This window comes from Leiobunum rupestre, chromosome 4, assembly GCF_980474605.1.
Source record: "Leiobunum rupestre chromosome 4, qqLeiRupe1.1.hap1, whole genome shotgun sequence".
Classification (NCBI taxonomy): Eukaryota; Metazoa; Arthropoda; class Arachnida; order Opiliones; family Sclerosomatidae; genus Leiobunum; species Leiobunum rupestre.
This window is the reverse complement of record NC_143387.1, coordinates 41,708,276-41,731,648: the sequence shown is the minus strand read 5'-3', so window position 1 is coordinate 41,731,648 and position 23,373 is coordinate 41,708,276. Positions and strand designations below refer to the sequence as shown.

The window sequence follows — 23,373 nt, the reverse complement described above, 5'->3', positions numbered from 1 at the left end:
TTAATCAATGAAGTTAATATTATATTATATATTAAATTAATGAAGTTAATATTATATTATTTATTAAATTAATGAAGTTAATATTATATTATTTATTAAATTAATGAAGTTAATATTATATTATTTATTAAATTAATGAAGTTAATATTATATTATTTATTAAATTAATGAAGTTAATATTATATTATTTATTAAATTAATGATATTAATACTATGTAATTGATGAAAGTTATGAAATTGATTTTATTTGATTAATGACATAAATACTTAAGGTTTTATTCCATTTAAGAATGAAATAGATAAAATTTCTACGTATACTGTATGAAGTGTAAAACAAATATTTTAAGATCATTTTTTATTTTTTTAAATTACAGTTAACATTACGTTTTAATATATTTATAAATAGACTCTGAACGTGTTCTTGTTTGATATCTCCATAAATTTATAAATTAATCAATAAAAGATGGTCATGTGCATCGCAAATGTCAAAAGTATATGACATATATGCAAAAATTAATAAACCCTTTTCAATAGAGTTTTAATTTCGAAATTCAAAGGTCGAATATACACATTAATCGAATATTTTTCACGACAATTTTTTTTCACTTTTTAAAATATTTGGAATGGCACCCGGGGGACAAGGAGGGGGGGGGGTAGTCTGAGGGGAGGGCTACCGACCTTATAAAGCCCAAGTTACGCAACGCCAGGAAAACGTTCAATTTTTTTTGTACGCGAAGTGTGCTATAGGGTAAATTCGGCAAAGATAAACAGTAAACAGCAGTGGTAAATGGAATGGGTTTTCATGATGTTACAGATGGGGGCGAGAAGCGAAGACCTCATTCTTTCTACGTTATAGTAGTTTTCGTGTAGTCTCCCCCCCCCCCCCCCCCGTTAATTCTCGCTTAACGAGAGAAAACGAAGTTTTACTTTTCATTATTATCATCAGACCTATATTTTTGTCGAACTCTAAGAAAGAGAAAAAATTTCCTTCCAACTAACGGGCTTATGAACGGGGGGAAATATAAAAAAATAATGAAAAAAAATGAAAGGGAAAACTTTCGCTACTTTCATTTTCGTTCTCAATTTTTTCGAGGGCTCTCAAATCGAACAAGTTGTCGCGTTATGACGCAATTGTCAGCCAAGTCCAGCGCGCATTGGAAGTTTTTACAGACTACGATTAAAAAGGAAATTCTGGAATAATTGACTCTGTTACGTCTCAAGACGTGGGGTGGCGGAGTGGTTAGCCCTTTCGCCTTGCAGCAAGGAGAGCCGGGTTCAATCCCAACTTGTGGCACTGGGTGAAAACTCGGAACTACTCCTTCCGCGTAGGGTTAGCAAGTTCTCTCCCGCTGGTTTAAGGGGGTTTCCCCCCGAGTTCTTCGGTTTCCCCCTTCCATAAACACTTGTAGAGGTTAACGGTAACAGTTAGTGTAGGGAGCTGTTGGCTCGCGTGGCATGTAGGGCTTGCTACCAGCCTCCTACGCATTGTAACCCGGTCACCTGTTTAAAGGCATAATAAGTCGCTAGATGACTTGGGCCTAAGGTGGTGACTTGGGTATTAGCCTAGCCTAGCTGACGTCATCCACATTTTTATTTCTATATATAAAAAATTGCGTCCAAAATGGCGGCCATGACAAAAGTTACGGAGCGCTATTACTCTATATGGTCACGGTTCAGAGTTCAAAAAATATTCAACGCTTGTTCGATCGAACATTGAGATTTTCGTCGGGGTTTGCGAAAGCCCGTGGGCGCATCGGTTCCAATTCCGCGGAAATACGCTCCGTACAGACACCAAGTTCAAGTCCCATAAGCCCTTCAATCGGGTCGTGGAGCCGCTGAAAAAGCTATTGGCCTTAATTTGAGACAGTGAATCTAGGCTTTCCCCTCCTCCCAGCAGCGCCGAGATGTGGAGCGGCCGCCAAGCAATGACGACATACAAAACTTCTGGTACCCGTACACGACCATTCGAGCTTATACGCCATTCCTCGATTTGATGGCATTGTTCGAAGTCAATACGCGCGAGACCAAGTTCCCCCGGCGAGGAGAGATTCAATAAAAACGAGCGTTTCTTCGGCGGTGTCTGTTTGCAAAGACTAGACCTAAATTCGAAAGTAAAACAATGTTGAAAGGTCCATTGTGTGAAAGCTCGTTTACGCCCGATTACCTTTAAATATTGGTTGATTTTTAGGACCCAAGAACTTTTCTGGTCCGAGCGAAATGACCCCAAAAAAATACAAAAATTGTAAACGTTTTTTGGGCTTCTTTTTCCGATTACTACGTTACTTTACGTAGTGGGTGTTCGTTGGGCTCTTTGCTTACTTTAGTCAAAAGTCACGGAAGATTTATAAGTGTCACACTGCCTATTGTTTTAATGCTAATTTTCTTAACGTAACTTTTTCACTCTCACCGAACTCCGACCTGGACCTACAACCGAAATAAGTGGGATATTATCGTCCATAGTAGCATAAGTGTATAATATTTTACATAAGTGTGATTCTTCACACGCAACATTTTTACTGAAAGCTATTCACGAGACAGACTGCATAACGGGCTTCGTCGCCGTTTTGAGTCCGCTTGCTAACGCGTCACACGTAGCCTTTGACAGCGCCTCACTAGGCTAAGATTTTCTTCTTGAGATGACGTCCCTCCGTTACTATCTCTCAGTAAAACATTCCCCAAAGTGACAAACTTATGGAATCATAGCGAGTCTGTGTAGAACCAAACTTTAATTGAGCAATAACTCTAGAACTTAGTTCGGTTATAATGTTTGCTAATTGTTATACTTATTTCAATTATGTTACTTACATTATATATAAAGATATTTAATATCTTACAAAGGTTATAAAAGGGAACTTTAATTTTCAAATTAATGAATTAAAATTACTTGTCAAAACGTATCAGAAACGGAACACCCTGTATCAGTGCCGTTTTACGTGAATAAAAAAGTGGGCGTAGTCTGTTTTAGTTATTTTTTTAAACAACCATTGTTTAAGTTCAATCCGTTTTCCAGAGTCCCGAAAATAAGATTGATCGCTGAATTTTTAATTCAAAATTATTTAATATCAAGATTTTTTGGGGTTGCTCGAAAATATCGAGGTTTTTGGAATTAGGGTAATTTCTCAAATAAAGATAATTCGCGAAAGAGAAAATGTTGTTTGGGTGCTTATAACGATCCACAATTTTCGAAGCTTGATTTTCAGCTAGGCCAAAAACGTTTAACGGCCGTAACTTCAACGTTAAAAATGTAAAGGCTGGTTTTCACTAGGGCAAAAACGCGTCGTTAGGCCTAAGCGGGCCTAAGCAATATTTTGCGTCGACCCAAAAAATTGGTGGATCTTAAAACTAATTTTGCGCGTGAAAATATGCCGCCATGTTAGGGTATAAAGCCCCATTTTCATGCTCGCTGGTAGCGGGTAAAAATCAACAAAATCCGCTTCCACTACACACTTTTTCACTTTCCGCGTCGATCTGTTTCAAACAGATATTTTAGCTTTATTTTCACGCTTGCGAGTGGCGGATGCGAATTTTGATTATTTTTATCCGCTACCAGCGAGCATGAAAATGGGCCTTTAAAGCAGGTAAATATGCCTGCTACACCTCATGATGTAGTAGTATCGCCTGAAAAAAGGTAATTTTTAAGCCATATTTTTCGTTGACTCAAAAAATCGTCTACGCCTCTGGCCTAAGCAATATTTTGCGTCGATGCAAAAAATATCATTAGGCCTAATCAAGAATGTATTTATTTATACTCAGGGAGAATGAATATGTCGATACTATCGATGGACACGTTGAGGCCCTAACCCCGTCACGCTAAGGGGGGGGGGGAAGGAGGCGGTCTTATTTTTTGCGTCCTCGCAGCAGCGTTAATCGCGTCGAAAAACGTAATTTTTAAGAACCAATGAGATTTGCAGTATTATTTGATTTTATTAAAGCGGAGGAGCATACCGGGGGCCCCAACGGGTGGGATTGGAGAAACGCTAAAAATAATCTCGATATATTCATTCTCCCTGAGTATAAATAAATACCTTCTTGGCCTAATACACTACCTTGCATCGCCACCGCCAAAAATCATTGTTAAAATTAAGGCCGGTTTTCGCTAGGGCTAAAATGCCACGACGGTAAGCGTGGATTTAAAAATCCCCGTTGGACCTAATACAATATTTTGAGTCGACAAAACGCGTCGTCCGCTTAGAGGACCGTTAGCTTGGGCACGAACCTAGCGGGTAAGATCTTAGCTTATAGTTTAGCTTAGCTTAGCTTATCGTGCGCAGTTATTCAAAATATACCATCATAATAGTTATTCTTAAAACCGATAGATGGCGGTATTGAAACTTGCTAATTTGAATTTGAATAATGGGTGACATACAAAATTTACATCCAACAGATTTGGATCACGCTAGTCAGAAAGCATTTACATATGGTCAACATTATTTATTTTACGGGAATTTGATTTTTTTCCCTGTTCTATTATCTAATTAAACGGTCGAATACGTCAAATGACGTCATTAAACCACGTGATTGGATACGCTCTCAATTTTGAATCAGGTTCCCCTCCCGCCTACCCCGAGACAACCATTTCACTTTCACAGCTTTCAAGCAAGCTGTAATGGTAGCCTATTTTACAAACGGGTTATTCGAATGGTTATTTTTTTATTTTTTAAACAAATAAGTGGTTTTTTAAATAAATTAAAAAAGAGGTAATTTAAAACTACGCGCTGTTTCGAATAAAATATTTTTTCTTCAAAATTCTTGAAGTTGGTCGATATGCCAGAAAAATATTTCTTCCAGTGATGTCATAGAAAAATATTATTAATTTCGTTAAACTGAATATTAATGTGTTTAAAAATTTAGATATTTTTTTTACAAACTTTGGCTATAAATGTTTATATTTTTGTAATAATAATTTTTATATTTTTGTAATAACTATTTTTATATTTTTGTAATAATTATTATTATATATTTTTGTAATAATTATTATTATATTTTTTGTAATAATATTTTTTTTGTAATAATTATTATTATATTTTCATAATTTTGTAATAATTATTATTTTATTTTTGTATTTATTATTTTTATATTTTTTTAATAATTATTTTGATATTTTTGTAATAATTTTGATATTTTTATAATAATTATTTTGATATTTTTGTAATAATTATTTTGATATTTTTGTAATAATTATTTTGATATTTTTGTAATAATTATTTTGATATTCTTGTAATAATTTTGATATTTTTATAATAATTATTTTTCATATTTTTATAATAATTATTTTCATATTTTTGTAATAATTTTCTTGATATTTTTGAAATAATTATTTTTATATTATTGGAATAATTATTTTTATATTTTTTGTAATAATAATTTTTATATTTTTTGTAATAATAATTTTTATATTTCAATAATAACTTTTTATCATCAAAGTGTTTACGATTACAATTTATCTTACTAATAAAAAAATTGGAAATACGTTATGGACAATATCGAAAAAAAAGTTGGGGAAAACGTTCGATGAAGTCATTTAAAAGATGAAACGATGGAGGAGGCTCCGCGAAAGATTTCCCAAAAAATGAAAATGATCCTATTTTTTTGATCGTACATATATTACAGTATTTCCTTGGACATAATCTGCGGCTTTGAGGCGTTCGGTGTCCAAACAAGGACCGCAAAGGGCAGCTGCAGCCGCCACCAGGGGGCTCTTCTCTAAAGAGAACGAGTCTTTTTCAAATCCTCCGCGAAGTTTCCATTCAACACCGCCAGGGGTTCTAATGAGTTTCCGCAAGGTGAAAAGTTATCCTTCTATTAGCTCTTTGTGCGGCGACTCGATTACCGGCTAAAAAATGAGTTCCTATTAAACGGTTCTCCTATTTCTGACGGACGGGTCGGCCTCCGACGTCACTTCAACAATTGTCCCGAAGCCAAAGGTCAATGCCGCCCATTTTTATTGGCGATTCATTTTTCTCGCGGATTATATCGAGTTTTTCGTCTTTGGTTAAATAAAGGAATCGCTTTTCGACCCCGACGCATTACTCAATTTAAATTGCTTAGCCGCGATCAAATGCAGATCTTTCCAACGTTTCTTCGGAATAAAAAACACGATATTACAACGCGGATGTTGAAAGCTAAAAATAAACTCAGTTTCATTTTTATTTTAACTTCCAAGATATTTGATATTTGCCGGATATCTCACACGTGGGACGTGTTTTCTCCCAGCTCGAGCGAATTTAAAAAGCTTTCAAATACATTTTTAGAGTACGCGATATTTATTAATACCAAAATAAACGTAAGGATAATTTGACGTGGAAATTACTCAAAAAGTGGCGATAGAAATATACGAGTAGTAAAATTAATTGGTGGATCAGTGACTAAATTTTAAACATTCGTTTGATGAAATTTAATTTACGGTATGAGATCAAACGTCATAATTAAAGTTTTTATAATTAATAAATATTAAAAAAATTATAAATGGATAGTTAGAGAACTTCAAAGGCTCAAGAAAACTTAAATATTAATTCTTATAATAGAATATTATTACTTAATATTAAAATGAAATTGTTCCAACTTTTGACTTTAACTCTACATTTCTTTATCTTAATAAAGCAATTTTTTGTTACGAACATAACATACTTTAATATAAGCCTTACATAAATTACGCGTAAATAGTCTTAGTCGATAGCTGCGCCGCAAAATTTTCTTTTTGAAAACGAAAACATTTGAGAGAGTTGGCCAGTTCAACTATAGAAAAACAAGTTCAACTATAGAAAAACAAGTTCAACTATAGAAAAACAAGCTCAACTACAGAAAAATAAGTTCAACTATAGAAAAACCAGTTCAACTATAGAAAAATAAGCTTAACTACAGAAAAATAAGTTCAACTATAGAAAAATAAGCTCAACTACAGAAAAATAAGCTCAACTATAGAAAAACAAGTTCAACTATAGAAAAACAAGTTCAACTATAGAAAAACAAGTTCAACTATAGAAAAACAAGTTCAACTATAGAAAAACAAGTTCAACTATAGAAAAACAAGTTCAACTATAGAAAAACAAGTTCAACTATAGAAAAACAAGTTAAACTATAGAAAAATAAGTTCAACTATAGAAAAATAAGCTCAACTATAGAAAAATAAGCTCAACTATAGAAAAATAAGTTCAACTATAGAAAAATGCAAAATTAAATGTGTCTTGTAACTAAACGTATAAAGAAATGATGAAGATAATTATAATTATCTTTCGCCACTTTTTAACACTGCAGATGATTGAAAGAAAATAGATGATGGAAACGAAAAAGGTTTTTCAAATTTATGCTAGCGAAAATGACGCTTGACCGATAACGCTGGCTTTGCTTTGGTATAAAGAAAATAAAACAACCAAAACTGTTCGATAAAATAGGTTACCCTCGTTTAAACTATAATTAAAGGTTTGGTCCTAATAAATAAGTCAAAAAAATGTTGGTTTTTGTGACTGGACCTCAATCTTAAAAGCAGGCTCGTTTGAAGCTGCTGCTGATAGCGCTTAGGTCATTAACATTAATGAGAGACCAGCATCTTCGACCAATTGCCGTTATGCTAATACGCCAAAGTGCACCACGTTCTCTGGTCGACTTTCGCGTTTAGCAGAACCTCTTTCTTTTTTCAAAGACAACAAATATTATGAAATTTTATGGGTCAAATACGAGGGGTCGGACACTTGCCAATTTTGCGTACGGGATTTTGAATCTCCAAGTGATTTTTGAGAATTTAAAATACTATTTTCGTGTTAATTTCTGGGTTTTAAATTGGATTTCGTTTTGATTTCTGGGTTTTTAAGTCGATTTTGTGTTTATTTCTGGGTTTTAAAGCGGAATTAGTGTTGATTTCTGGGTTTTTAAGTCGATTTCGTGTTTATTTCTGGGTTTTTAAGCGGGTTTCGTGTCGATTTCTAGGTTTTTAAGTGGATTTCGTGTTTATTTCTGGGTTTTAAAGCGGAATTAGTGTTGATTTCTGGGTTTTTAAGTCGATTTCGTGTTTATTTCTGGGTTTTAAAGCGGAATTAGTGTTGATTACTGGGTTTTTAAGCCGATTTTGTGTTTATTTCTGGGTTAATAAGCGGAATTCGAGCTAATTTCTGCATTTTTAAGCGGATTTCGTGTTGATTTCTGGGTTTTAAATCTGATATTGGGTTGATTTCTGGGTTTTTAACCGGATTTCGTTTTGATTTCAGCGTTTTTAAGCTGATTTTGCGTTTATATTTGGGATTTTAAGCTGATTTCAAGTGTATTTCTGGGTTATTAAGCGGATTTCGTTTTGATTTCTGCGTTTTTAAGCTGATTTTGGGTTGATTTCTGGGTTTTTAACCGCATTTCGTTTTGATTTCTGCGTTTTTAAGCTGATTTCGCGTTTATTTTTGGGATTTTAAGCTGATTTCGAGGGGTTGATCACTACGCGTAATCGGAGTACAACCCTGTAGCTTTGACTGTACTGAATCGGTGTATAGAATTTACAGAAGTGGTTAGCCCCTCGGTTTATTATTTTAAACCAAATTTCGATATTTTAAAGTTGGTTTCAAGATTTAAAAAATAATTTTCTTTTCTTTAGGAAGATCTAATGGAGGTGTGGGCCTCCAAGTTTTAAATTGGCCTAAGCATTAGAAAGTTCTTGAAAATTAATTACAGAAACATAAGTTAAATTTTTCTTAAATGCTTCAAATCTGTACCCACTATCCCTCTCCAGAATTAACACAAAAGCTGACTTCACAATTCTTGTTGGTTACACACACAAGAAATAACTATAACCCTTTATGAAATAAGTAGATCCCGAAACCATGATTCTTCTGGCTTGATCATACTACTCCAATAGACTGATAAAAATATTCTCCTAAATCGCCACTTCTCCTATATACTCCCCCCCCCCTACACCTCGAAAAGAGTGGATCACTGGTTATTTTATCTTTTTGTTTATTCGGGAGTTGACGGCCACCTTTTTTTGTGGCGCGATTGGCCTTTATTTTATAGAATTGCCGGAATGGCGCAACGAACTCTTAGAAATCTGTTGTTTATAGCAGACGGGTTTCTGGTCTTGTCAAAGTGTAAATTATCAAAATGGATTCTCCAAGGGTCAAGGAAAGTTATGTAATAATAATTATTAATTAATTAAACCTTTGTTTCATTAAGTTTTAATTTCAGAAAAATAATAAAACCGAATTCAGGCTATTCAGCTGAATGTAACAAATCTGTTTTCCAATTACCAAGTGGGCCTTGGACCAAGGTACTACTAAAGTCTGTGCGAAACCTTTCTCTGCGCATTGTGCGCAACATAACTTATTCATCTCTATATTTAACCAATACACTTAAACTAACTCGTAAATAATTGTAAATCAACTTAAAAGTATAAAATGCAATCCGATTCGGGCCTAACAAAATGAGCTAATGAAAATTAAGCTGAACATTTTTTACTTAAATTCATTTAGATGGCGCTAGCAGCAACGAACACGTGACTAACAACCCCTTCTCCTCCCCCTTTTTAAAATTCCAGTTTGTAGGAGATAAGAAACATTTACACTAGATATTTTTTTCAGTCTATTGAGCTAGGTCGCCGAATTGTAATGGCGTAGATTCGTGATTCGTTTATATTATTAATTTAATTATGATGGCGAAACGCAAACAATTCATATTGAATGATTGCTATTTCAGTATTAATTACATTATATAACCTTAAATTATCAGATCAAATGATATTAATATATAACAATTCAAGTCGGATCCACCCATCCTACCAGTAAAATTTACTATTTCATTATCTTTACTTTGGAAAGATTAGTCTTGAGAAAGAAGAAATATTAATTTGACTACCTTGATGAAAATAAATCATATAATCATAGGTACCATACTAATCTTGTTAGGAATTAAATAAGTTCCAACGTTCAATTAATACCAATTAATTATTAATTCGAAACTAGACATTTGTTCGCGCATTAATGACATTAATTATCCTGACGGGAGATAATAACTGAAAAATATCGCAGGTGGAATATTGAATATTTCGTCCCGAAAACCAGTCTACCCGAAAAAGCAGGTGTGCTTCGAGTTGGTCTCGTACGAGGCAGCGAAAGATGCCCGCCGGTGCGCACCGAATAATAACGGTGCAGGACTGTACTCCTTCCAAAGGGTGGCGGCATGTTGTTTACTCTTTCTTAGACACGAAGGGGGGGGGGGCGAAAACTGGGAATAACGCGTCGGGGGGGGGGGGGGGATATCTTTGGGATGGCGAAAAAGCTTAAGGGCGGGTCGAAAGAAAATTTCTCAGACTGGTCTGCGAAAAACAGCCCATTTAAGTTGACACTGAACGTCAATAGGAGACCCTCCTAGTCGAGGAAATCATTATCGAAACCGAGTAAGAACCCCTTGACGGAATATTCAAGTTAACTTGCCGTCCGACGCCTTTCACGAGGCACGCGGATAAAATAACATTTCGAGATTATGAGCTGTTTCTCCTCTTCTTTATTTGACCAATAGACGGGTTCGGTCCCGACGAAAAAAAAACTATTTTTTGTTTGTTAGTATTTTTGTAGTTCGTCCGCTTCTGGCGAAATCCGCGATCTTGATAAGAAAGAAAGGGATTTTTTAACTGTAGTTTTCTTTCTAAACTTCTCCTTCTTCGGTTTGTTTCGCTGTCGTTTCAAACTCGTAAAAATAAGTGAAAATGCCCAAAATATTTGGTTTCAAGATAAACGTAACTTTGATAAGAAAGTACCTTTCAAAACTTAGACGAGACACCTGTACACAAAATAGTTGGAATTGTTCTAAATATTCATCTGATTTTGTAACGTAACTTTGGATTCTTCAAACGAGGCTTATTAAACAGGAATTAAACTCTGGTAGCTAGGAGCAACAAACGCAAGGAGAACGCAGCTAGCCTTTAAGCACGTTAACGCAGTGTTGTGTACAAATTTCATTGGACGAGCATTTACGATGAACGTTTTACGGTCAGGGGGGGGGGAAGACAATTTCCGAACTTTCCCCTTCCGACGGCAGCAGGCGCTAAAGCGTCTAACCAATGAAAAATGTACGCGTGAAAATACACGACTTTTGAAGGGTTGCGTTCACCTTGTGTGGGGTGCTGTGTTAGTTGCTCTTAGTGGCTGACGGTTTTTTTTTGACGTAACTACGTTAAAGGCCGACTACATATTTATTCGGTTTACTTGGTTTATCACTGGTAGTCGGCTGCTTGCATAGCACATGTGTCTTGCAGCGAGCCAGCTTCCAGTGAAAGACAGAGTAAACCGAATAACTATGTAGTCGACCTTTAACGTAGTTAACAAACAACAACGTGAGAGGGGAGCGCGCGCAGAGGGGATTTGTTCTCTCGTAGGCGGGGCCAAAGCCGTCAGAGTGATCTTACCATACGCGATACGGCAGGATAAGCATTCCAAGTAGAGGTATGGATTCCCGACTCTAGTTTATTCGTTTATATACCGAAATATATAAAAATATAATTTTGACTTACACCATCTCAATTGTGGTATTACAAATTCCGAGTTCCATTTTCTGTTTGAATGTAACGCATCCGATACCTACGCGCAAACCACATATTGCGACGCAACTACCAATAGTAAACAAACACGACAAAATTGAATTTCCGTGTTTTCAATTTTGTGAGAATCTCTAGCGTTGAAATTTTGCGGACTCAATCCAATATTCCGACAAAGAGGCAGGTTGTTTTCTCCCGAGCAAAAGTCGACTCCCATGATTTGAGCTGGGTTGTCGGGGACCCAAAAACACGACCCTTTTCTATTCAGAGCTGGATTTCGGTGCTTTTTCTCGGGGCAAAAGGGGCACCATCCCCGTGAGAAAAAAACCCTCCACGCGGAGCACCGTACGAGAAGTTTCTCCCAGAAATAAACAAGCTTCGGTGGGTGTTGTTTACTCTTTACTTTATTTACGCGCATGCTCTACGCCTCGTACGCCCTACAATAGGGCATTCCAAGGGCTGGCATCTGCTCTGTTCCTTTAAGATGCTCGAGAAAAACTTGGGTAACAGTTACGGTGAAATCTTTCACCTGCTTTCCTCCGCGTTCTAATATTCTTCTTCTAAGACGCGAAAAGTGACGTTTCCGGATGTACGTATACAATTGCGTCTTGGAAACAATGTTTATGCAAATTTCGTTAAAAAGAAAACCCAAAGTAAACTGGTGATTATGAACTACCACAAAAATAAGATCTGTTTATAATTCGCGCCACACGCCTTCGGTTTCACATTTACACCCAAAAATCGTTTTAAATCATCCATTTACGCAATTTAGTGCCTAAAATAGTTTTAGAGATTTTAAGTTGAGAGGTTTTTTGAGAAATGCTAAATGTTTTTGTTCTATTGGCGCATTAGTTGGAGCTCCGTTATTGGGTATCTTCCCATTGCGCCGAATGCGCCGCTCGACCGAATTCCCATTAGACCGAATTCCACCAATGTTTTTGATGAAATTAGCCCAAAGGCGGGTTTTGTATTTTTCTAATCGACCGACGCAATATTAAAAATTAAAAATTGCCTGGTTATGTTAGGTTAGGTTGGGTAACACTGCATGCTGTTCTGACAGATGCTGAAACGGATAAAACCGAATCCTAAACCCGGAGAAGTACGGGTTTTTCGGTCGAATGGGATTCGGCGCAATGGAACAGATTCCGTTATTGCTCAGAAACCATTTAAAACACACATTTGTATCTTCAAAATATATCATAATGATAAGGTAATGGATACCGTGTCAAATTGTATAATTGGTGAATCGAAAAGTAGAGTACATAATACTAAAACAATATTAACACAAACGTTGTAATCATGTAGATTATTTCTTCTGTCATAGCCGCAGTTTACGTTATAGATCTTTCCATAAAATGGTTTTCTTCCGTACTAATATTTTTTTTAAACGCCATTGAAAATCGTAAATTATCGTAACTGTTAAAGCGCTGGATTATAAATAATAGGTGAATATTAAAATTCATTTTGCGCGTGAAAATACGCCGCCGTGTTAGGGTATAAAAGCGAGTAAATAAGCCCGCTACACCTCATGATGTACACGCGCAAATACTTAATTTTGAAATCGGTCAATTCATATTTAAAAATTAGTTTTCCAACTGCCACGTTGAGTATAGTACCGAATTACGAGGGCTTAAGTGAGCATATTGGAAAATTCTTGGTGGAAAACATTTCATTCGTATCCATTCGGGCGATTCTTCAGGAGGGCCACGCGCAAAATCATATCTCCCGGTACCAATAACTGTCAAATTACGTCAAAATACGGTCCTAAATAGTTTCGAAAAGTAAGCGAAGCGAACATTTCGGACACTATACCGGCGGAGGCCAAAGTAATGGTATCCAGCAGATGCTCGTGTAACTTTAGCAGACCAAACAATGAATACATTAAGCTTTTAAATACTGACGCTCGGATCCCCGTTGTTAAGAAAGGACGAGAAAAAAGCGTTTAAGCTTTATGAGGTTTCGCCGGCTAAAAGGGCCCAGCCCTGGGGCAGAAGCGACACAAAGGTAGCGCGGTGAGACGGGGAAGGGCAAGGGCCCCCAAACACTGTTTCGCTTTAATTTGTGTATCCTCTTTTTGGGGGAAAAGAGACATTTACGAGAGTCGTGTCCAGCTAAATCCTCCAGTTTGACGTCGCAGTTTTGTCAAAATATATAAGAATGGACGCTGTTCGGCCCATTAAGCCAGCTTTCTACGCGCTGCCTGACCATTTCACGCTCTTCCGTGCATTACCCCGACCGTCTACGGGCACTTAGCAGTTCGTCGCAACTTCGATCCGTTATCCGTCTAGTTTTATACCGAGCCAAAAATACGCGGATGGTTCACGTTAAATAGTATAGTACAATAGGCAAGACGTCAAATTCAGAGGGGTATTCGCTAAATCTCTCTTCGCCTTGGAAGATGACAAGTATAGATTACGGAAGTGAAACTATCAGTTTCGGACACTAATAAGATATATTTAAATTTTTCGTTTAACATATTATGTGAAGAATTGCTACAAAGTACCGGAGCCCGTGTTTGAACCAACGATGTACTTTTATCCGAAAAAATATAGCTTTCTCCAGTAGTAACGGCTCTCTCGGGGCCCCGAACTTATATTTTACCGGGGCCCAGGCCCGCTTTGGGCAGCCCCGCTAGCTTCGGTATTTCACAATTCCACGAATTGACTGAAAATCGATTTGTAGGGGCAAACAAATTGCCAAGTAGACTGTCTTAGGTTAAAATATCCAATCATTGTTGTCAGTTGTAAAACGTTGAAGACCATTTTTGATATTTAGCTAAATATCTCTGAAGAAAACATTGGATCTCGTTTGGTAAAATCAGTTTCAATTCGTTGAACTGTATATTTCCAAAATCTTTAGCGAAGATCCCTAATTAAGTTAGTTGATAGTTTGATGTAATAACCGCGAGTGGAAACTTTCCCTCTCCCCGCCTTTCAATTGTAGTGCCCGGTAGCGGATGGGTTCCCTGGCAACAATTTGGAAACATAAAATATCAAAGGATAGAAAAAATTCGACAATGGCCGAGAACCGATTACCCTCCCCTGGATAGAAAAATGGCCGACTATAAAAAGTGGGGATAAGACTCCACCAAGTGGGCACCTGGGGAACTAAAAAAAATCCTCCTGGATACATTCCTCTATTGTAATGATAGCTCTTTTTTCCACCGAAATTTTTCGACCGAAAAAAAAGACTAGTCTCCCTTCGTAACAATATCAGCGAAGGTTTTTCTGGGGTAAAAAAACTGATATTTTAATATTTAAAAATCGAGGGTTATTTCAACTATTTTTCCATTTCTAGAAGTGCAAATGTCGCCTCTGGGAACCTGACAATTCGGACGGACGATTTTTCTTTGGCTTCTAAATGTTGAAAAGCGTGATATTTGTCGAGCTATTGTTGGTAGGGTGTCGAGATGCGCGCGACGAAATGATGTCGGAAGTTATCGTTATGTTAATTTCGACAGAGAGATACCTGATTTGCATTCATCTCTGCACTTTTGAATGCCTTCACTGTCAGTTCCGAAATTACAATACGTGGGAAACGTTTCTCGTTCATTATCATACGCAGCTGGGGAAGAACTGTATAAATAGATATAATTTCATCTTAAACCGTAAAAGTTGATAACGTACAATATTAAGCTAAAATTACTTTTAAATCAGGAAAAATGAAAAAATTGTCGCAAAAAATAATTTACGTTAAAAATATAACACTGATTTAATGCTAATATAAATTTCATTTTAATATAAATATAAAATATTAATCGCTACGTTAAAAAATCGATTAAATAGAGAAAAATAGTTTCCAAAGAACTCGTAATGTTTTTTATAATTATTATTTTTATATTAATTTTAATATTATTTTGACGCTGATTAATTAATTCATAATAAATATGATAAGCACATCAACGAATAATATTTCCTCGTCGACGGGGTAATAATAAACATACATATTAATCGCTACGTGAAAAAATCGACTGACATTGTGAGTAGCAAAATATCTTCCAAAGAACACGTAATACTTTTTAAATTATAAATTATTATTTTTATGTTAAATTTATTATTATTTTGGCACTGATTAATTAATTCAAGATATAATAAATATGATACGTACATCAACGAATAATATTTCCCCATCAATGGGGTAATTTAATAAACGTGATAAAGAAATATTTATAAAAAAATAGTGAATATCTAAAAATATCTACAAATTGAAAAATTCAAGAAAAAGGCCAAATAAACGTGGCTTGTTTACAGTTTCGCCGAGTTATCCAGTCCCGTTGGAGAGTACTTGGACGCTCCACTCCCCCCCGAGGGAGCAATTTGGAACAAACAAACTTCGTTCATACAGCGGTGGCATTCCAACTTCAACGCGATACGATGCGCCTCTTCTAAAAAGGATTCTTAATAGGGGCGGGCTCTATGGCGCTGCATCCACCAATCAGGGCCGAGAAACGCCGGTAATAGACAGCGGAATCGCGCTTCGACTAAAGAGCGTTCGATGACCTAACCCTGAAACGAAATCTTCCCAGCAGTGTTTTCCTCCATCGTCGTATTCAAGGCCAAGGGCGCCGCCAATATACAAAGGGATTCTCTCGAGGGGGTGCTACGAGAGCTACAATATCTAACAATATATTTATTTTCATCAATATCTGTACAAATAAATTATTTTCAATATCCATATTATTACTTTGGATTTAATTAGTTATTAATTAAGTCAATTATCTTTTTTCAACATTTTGTAAAAATTTCTGGAAAAATTATATTGTTGTGAATTTAGTTAACATAATAATATTCAAAATGTTATTAATCTAATAATAGATTAAGGCTATATTACAAACAGGGAATTTTAATATGGGTATAAAAATTTGGGAAAAGTCAGGAAATTTTAAAAATTATTTTAAAAATCCGGGAAATGCCAGGGAATTTAATTTCGGTTAAAAGTAGGAAACTTTTTATAAAATATAGGTTAAAAAAAATCTTGGCACAAAATAAGTCGATATCCGGAGAACGGAGATGGTCATGGAAAACCTGGAAAAGTCGGGGAATTCGATTGTGAAAAACTGTGGCAACCCTGTATAAAACTTCTCTAGGTAATATCAGAAGTAAATGAACCGAAGTTATCAGACTGCTATACTCCCCATGTTGGAGGCGTTTTTTTATGAAGTTATATTTTGACTTCAAATTTTAAATTTTGCTCGCTCCTAGGCCGAAAAAAAAAACGTTTTGGTTTTTATGAAACTATTTTTTATACATAGAAATAGCTATACCCACAATTCCCAAGTGCAATTTATCTCGTAAAAAGACGGGGATGGAAAATAGCTTTTATTTGACTCGATTTTCTCATCATTTTCATAAGGAAAACGCCCTCCGATTCTGAGCGCTATTTCGATAACTGCGGTTCATTTACTTCTAGTAATATGTAAGCGGAGTCCAATTTATAAAAATTTTGGTTTTTAAATTGTTAATATTTTTAAAATGATCTTAATTAGGTGATGAAATAATTTACCTAATCATTCTACGCGTTTACTCGACGAAAGATTTTAAGCCAGCGCTAGAGTACCTTTGGCTATGGCCGGCATGCTGGTAGGTTACGTAATATCTACGTCACGCTGCCAAGTCCCTACAAAGCTAAGTCCACAAGTCTACTCTAATCTATCTCGATTGTTGATATTTTTACTGGAGATTCACGAAAGACTAAAATCAATTAAGTCACCCAAAACAAAATAACAATGCGAGCAAAAAAATACAGCGCAGCAGGTATAAAAAGAGATTAAAACATTTCCTGTTAGAAAATCACTAAGCTTTCCCGAAAATCATCCGAATTACAACAAAAAACACGGAATTTAACAGTGGAAAATTGAAAAAAATATATATATATATATATATAATAAAAAATAGCAAACAAAAGAATTATTTCATTATCTATGTACCCTAAATAGGCGGAAGTGACTGAAAAAATATCAGAATAATGGAGTTCCCATGGTTACGAACCATCTTTCACCTTCCCATCTTTTCTACCCCCCCCCTGCTATTCTATTTATTGCCCCCCCCCCCCTCTTTATGTTAGCTTAGGGCGGAGAGAAGCGTTTACTAAGCGTACAATGCACTTTTTTTTTTAACTTACAAGTTCCGTTATGTACTTGATGATGACAAATGCGAAAGTAAGATTAGCGGGACCACTGTAGCCTGACTAACGCTAATGTTTTGTGATTACTAATTATTCGTAAACAAAATTGGGCTTTTTTGTTTTTCTTATTTCGTCAAGATTAAGAGCGTGCCGTAGATTCGTGCGTGAAATATTCAATATATTGATTAGATTAACTCTCGTACTATTAGATTTTGAGAGAAATTTGAAGGGAAAAAATAATTATGGTTTAATGTATACAATTTTCAAAAACAGTCCTTTTTTATAAATATCTTTTTTTTTAAGATAACAGGGCTCCCAGCGATTTTTTGTTAAATATTATAGGAATTATAGGAAATTTTATAGAAAATATAGGAATTTATAGGAACATTTTTAGCCAAAAAACTAGGAATTTATAGGAACATTTTTAGCCAAAAAATAGGAATTTATATGAACATTTTAGCTAAAAATAGGAACTTATACGAACAATTTTGAAAAAATAGGAAATTATAAGAGTATATTGAAATTATAGGAATTTATAGGAACTCTGGGAGCCCAACCGTTGATGTTTTCGGGAACACCGGAGCTAAGCTCTATTTAGAAGGCAAATTTTTCCCAAACGTTAAGGCTGTTTTCTAATACATTATTTTTAAAATTATAGGGATTTCTGGATATAGCTATAGAAAAACTAGAAAATTTCGAAAAAATAGGAATTTATAGGAACAATTTTGAGGAAATAGGAAATTATAGGAGCAGATTGAAATTATAGGAATTTATAGGAATTATAGGAACTCTGGGAGCCCTGAGATAATTTAAGGTAACAAAAACAATTTTTATACCATAAGAAATATTGATACTATTACTGTACCCAATATGAAATAATTTAAGAAAATTTTACCACTGATATAACTAACATTAAAGGAATTACTTAACGAATTTAACAGCAGGTTTAATTTCTTTAAGTATAAAGTCGTAATGCGTGTTAGCATAAGTTTATAATATTGTAACAATATTATACACTTATGGTGTTAGCAAACGATTTTTAGATTGAGATTAAAATACGTATTAACATAAGTTACATAGTCTAAATCAGTATGACAATTATCAAAAATTAAAACCGAGTTATTTAGATCAGCTCAGAGATTGCAAGCGTTTAAATATGGAAAATTTATTTTTTCTAAATTTTTTTATTTAAATTGTTTTTATTTTTTAGAACACAATGGGGCCCTTTGATTGAACGGGACCCTGGGCTGCAGCCCATAAAGACCATGCCTAAATAGGCCCCTGCCCAAAAACGATAATATACAACTCAGTTCTGTTGAGAATCCAAAACCGAGCTGGTCGAAAGTGTCAGTGTCGGAAAAAGGCTCGGTAAGAACATTAGCTCCAAACTGTAATACTTATGTGGATATGTTACTAATGGTAATAACAAGTTCAAAAAGCTACTTTGCTTAAAGCAATAGGAACTTACAAACTTATTGTCGGTATGCTACTAATGGTATTAACAAGTTTAAAAAGCTACTTTGCTTAAAGCAATAGGAACTTACAAACTTATTGTTGGTATGTTACTAATGGTAATAACAAGTTCAAAAAGCTACTTTGCTAAAAGCAATTGGAACTGAAATACTTATTGATGGTATGTTACTAATGGTAATAACAAGTTCAAAAAGCTACTTTGCTTAAAGCAATTGGAACTGAAATACTTATTGATGGTATGTTACTAATGGTAATAACAAGTTCAAAAAGCTACTTTGCTTAAAGCAATAGGAACTTACAAACTTATTGATGGTATGCTACTAATGGTAATAACAAGTTCAAAAAGCTACTTTGCTTAAAGCAATAGGAACTTACAAACTTATTGTTGGTATGCTACTAATGGTAATAACAAGTTCAAAAAGCTACTTTTCTTAAAGCAATAGGAACTTACAAACTTATTGTTGGTATGTTACTAATGGTAATAACAAGTTCAAAAAGCTACTTTGCTTAAAGCAATAGGAACTCACAAACTTATTGTTGGTATGTTACTAATGGTAATAACAAGTTCAAAAAGCTACTTTGCTTAAAGCAATTGGAACTGAAATACTTATTGATGGTATGTTACTAATGCTAATAACAAGTTCAAAAAGCTACTTTGCTTGAAGCAATTGGAACTGAAATACTTATTGATGGATAATGTTACTAATGGTAATAAGAAGTTCAAAAAGCTACTTTGCTTAAAGCAATAGGAACTTACAAACTTATTGTTGGTATGCTACTAATGGTAATAACAAGTTCAAAAAGCTACTTTGCTTAAAGCAATAGGAACTTACAAACTTATTGTTGGTATGCTACTAATGGTAATAACAAGTTCAAAAAGCTACTTTTCTTAAAGCAATAGGAACTTACAAAACTTATTGTTGGTATGTTACTAATGGTAATAACAAGTTCAAAAAGCTACTTTGCTTGAAGCAATTGGAACTGAAATACTTATTGATGGATAATGTTACTAATGGTAATAAGAAGTTCAAAAAGCTACTTTTCAAGCTTTTTTCTAATGTGAGGAATCGTCTTTTAAAATTGTTGTACTCGTATTTGCCTGGTTTTTGTATGTTAGTATTGGGCTTGTAGCAATATTGTATGTTACGGTATTTTTGTGAGGCTATTCTCAATGGTTTTTTATTGAGCTTGCATTCGCTAGTTATTATACGTCAAACGACTTTAAATTATTATAATTACCTACGTAATAGGCAGGTTAAAGCAGAGCTAGAATCCGTGTACGGAAAGTTTGTAAGCGTGCATGACGTAGTTTTATTGTGTACAAACAGTACAAACTACAGTCCAACACGTTTTGAAGGTCACTTAATTTGTCTAATATATATATTATTTTAATAAATAAATTACAAAATTATAAATTAAAAAATAACGAATAATATTAGTCAAATTGAGATCCAACGGGGTAAACTAAATAAAAGAACCATTTCTAGCATAATGGCGTCAATATTTATAAGCTTAACAAGACGACGCGTTAGGCATGTCGCCGTATCCACTTCCTCATCGCTGCGGAAAGAGAGAATCTGATGATCCGGAGAGGTCCAGGGAGCGTAACCATGGCAACGAAAGCGAGAAACTGAACGGGAGAGAGGGAGCTGGGGGGGGGGGGGGGCTGAAATCATTTTGATCTCTACCGGTGGGGGGAGGGGGGGGGGTTGGAGGTAGAGCCATCTCGATTAACATTTCCGAACTAAAGAAGATGGCTGGGGAGGGGGGGGGGGAGAAGTAACGGTGCGAGATTCGCTGCTCGCTCACGAAGAAAGTGGCCGAGGGTCAACGCTCGCTCTATAGAGAGGTTTTCTTACTCGCGGAATTATGGTAATGCCCTGAGAAGGGTGAGAGTTGTCCCTAGGGCGTCTTTCCCTTTAAGGATTTCTCCCCCCCCCCCCCGGTCGAGTGAATCTATTATTTTATGACAAATATATAATAAGTACTATTACTATTATTATGTTAAGATGGCTGCCAACGTTGGAAGGTACGGCGTCGGGTGTCTATTAGACCGATGACGTCACGCGGAGTCTCCTAACTCTGGAGTCGAACTGGATTTTAACGGGTGGTAATTAAAAACTGGCCTCGTTCGCGGGGATATTCGAAATATATTATGATTATAGATTTCATACGGTGCGAGTATAATTATAATATAATTATAAATAAATAATTATAATATTAATGTGTAAGATTATAAGATTTATTGTTATTTTCTAATTAGGGATACGGTAATCGAAACTCCCCCTGGCGGGTTTTCGAAGGGGAATTAAATTTGAGATACTATATGGGAGTGGAAACTATAATTCAATATTTTCAAAAACAAATATTTTGCTTAATTTACCAGGTAAAATTTTAAAATTACAGGAGAAAATTATACGTAATAATATAATAATTTACGTACGGTAAAAATGAAATTGGTTAACGGTAATACTAGGAATTTATATACTTGTGCAGTTGGAATGTTTGAGGCTTCATTGCCATCGTGCTGAGAACGCATCCGGAGAATTGGGCGGGGCTTGAGATACGTCGAATGTTACACGTTTTTTCTAGACATTCCTAATGTATATATACATAATTTCCCGGTAATACCGGTATGGGATTCTATTGTATTATCTACATTGACAATAAAAATAAAATATAAAAAATTAAAACAATAAGATGGTAATGAAATTAAATTTCACAGTAGGGGGCTTTATAATAATTTGGTTTTGATAATCAGAGAATAATCGTATAAGACCTTAGCTAATTGTAATAAAAAGTAGTTACATTCACATACACTACGAGTTTTAAAATTAAAATTTAATTTACAGGTTAAGCGATCCGTATAAAACGTGTACGGGGAACTGGTAGGCGTATCGTTATTCTGTACAATATCTACAAATTAATATAGTTAAAAAGCTAAATTAATACTTAAAACTAAACCAAATATAAAATACGTTTCAATACACGCAAAAACCAATAAATAAAATAACAATTCGACTCCCAATTAAAAGCTATTAAAAACACCAAATGTTCTTCCGCGATACGAAATAGTTCCCGCTGAAAAAGAAAATACTTCCGTACGATATAAAAGCAAAAAACACGGAAGAGACAAAAAACGACATTGAATAGATTTTCATTCCTGATTCTGTCTCGCGTATGAATAAGAATAAAAAAAAGGGGGGGGGGTGGGAACAGAGATTTCAATGTCTTTATTAGGCGGAGAGCGGTGCCCTAGACCCTGTATACCCACTTGCCAAGAGCTTCGGAAAATCTTCGGCTGAAGGCGAGAAAAGTTAAAGAGAAAACGTCTTTGGAGAAATCTGCGGAGGTCGACGAACTTCGGCGCTCGGAAAAAGCTATTTTCCGCTATGTATTTTATACTACAACTACAAGCAGCGGGGCCAGTACTGGCGGGGATTCCGTGAACTTGGCCTAGATTCGCGGCCGCTCACCCCGCCGCCTCGCCGTGATGAGTTCCGCGGAGGAAATACACGCTCGATCGACAAACGCGCTTTCCGACGTACTTCGCGTATACGTTCGAAGTTGGAACGGCGACGTTTGCGGATTGTCGACGGACGTCGGGGATGAGGGTCTCGTACGAGGCGACGCGAATTCGACTCGCCGAGAGTTTTATTCGCTATTGAAATATTTAAATGAAAGGAATCAACCTGTATTTTATATAAAAATATACTTTTTTTTATTTTGATAGAACTTGTGGTTTTTTTTTGAAGTGACGAAAAGTTAAATTTTTGGGATGAAATGTATTGCATTTTAATGATACGAATTTAAACTTTTCTGTTAAGTTAATTTATTTATTATTAATTTTTATTTATTATTAATTTTTATTTATTATTTAATCATATTTATTATTTATTATTTATGACTTTGGTATTAGATATTAGCTGATTATTATTATTTTTATTAATATTTATTTGCTATTTATAAATATTTATTTGTTATTTATAAATATTTATTTGTTATTTATTAATATTTATATGTTATTTATTAATATTTATATGTTATTTATTAATATTTATATGTTATTTATAAATATGTATTTGTTATTTATTAATATGTATTTGTTATTTATTAATATTTATTTATTTGTTATTTATTAATATTTATTTATTTGTTATTTATAAATATTTATTTATTTACTTGTTATTTATAAATATTTATTTGTTAATTATTAATATTTGTTTATTATTATTTAATATATTTAATTATACGAATAAAATCTTGCAAAA

General features: G+C 34.8%; 1 protein-coding gene across 1 annotated transcript in view; it reads right to left on the bottom strand.

The window, feature by feature from the left end:
* Positions 1-23,373, bottom strand: part of Eip78C (Ecdysone-induced protein 78C) — a 104,156-nt gene that overhangs the window by 19,060 nt on the left and 61,723 nt on the right. The gene's annotated exons all lie outside the window — the stretch shown is intronic.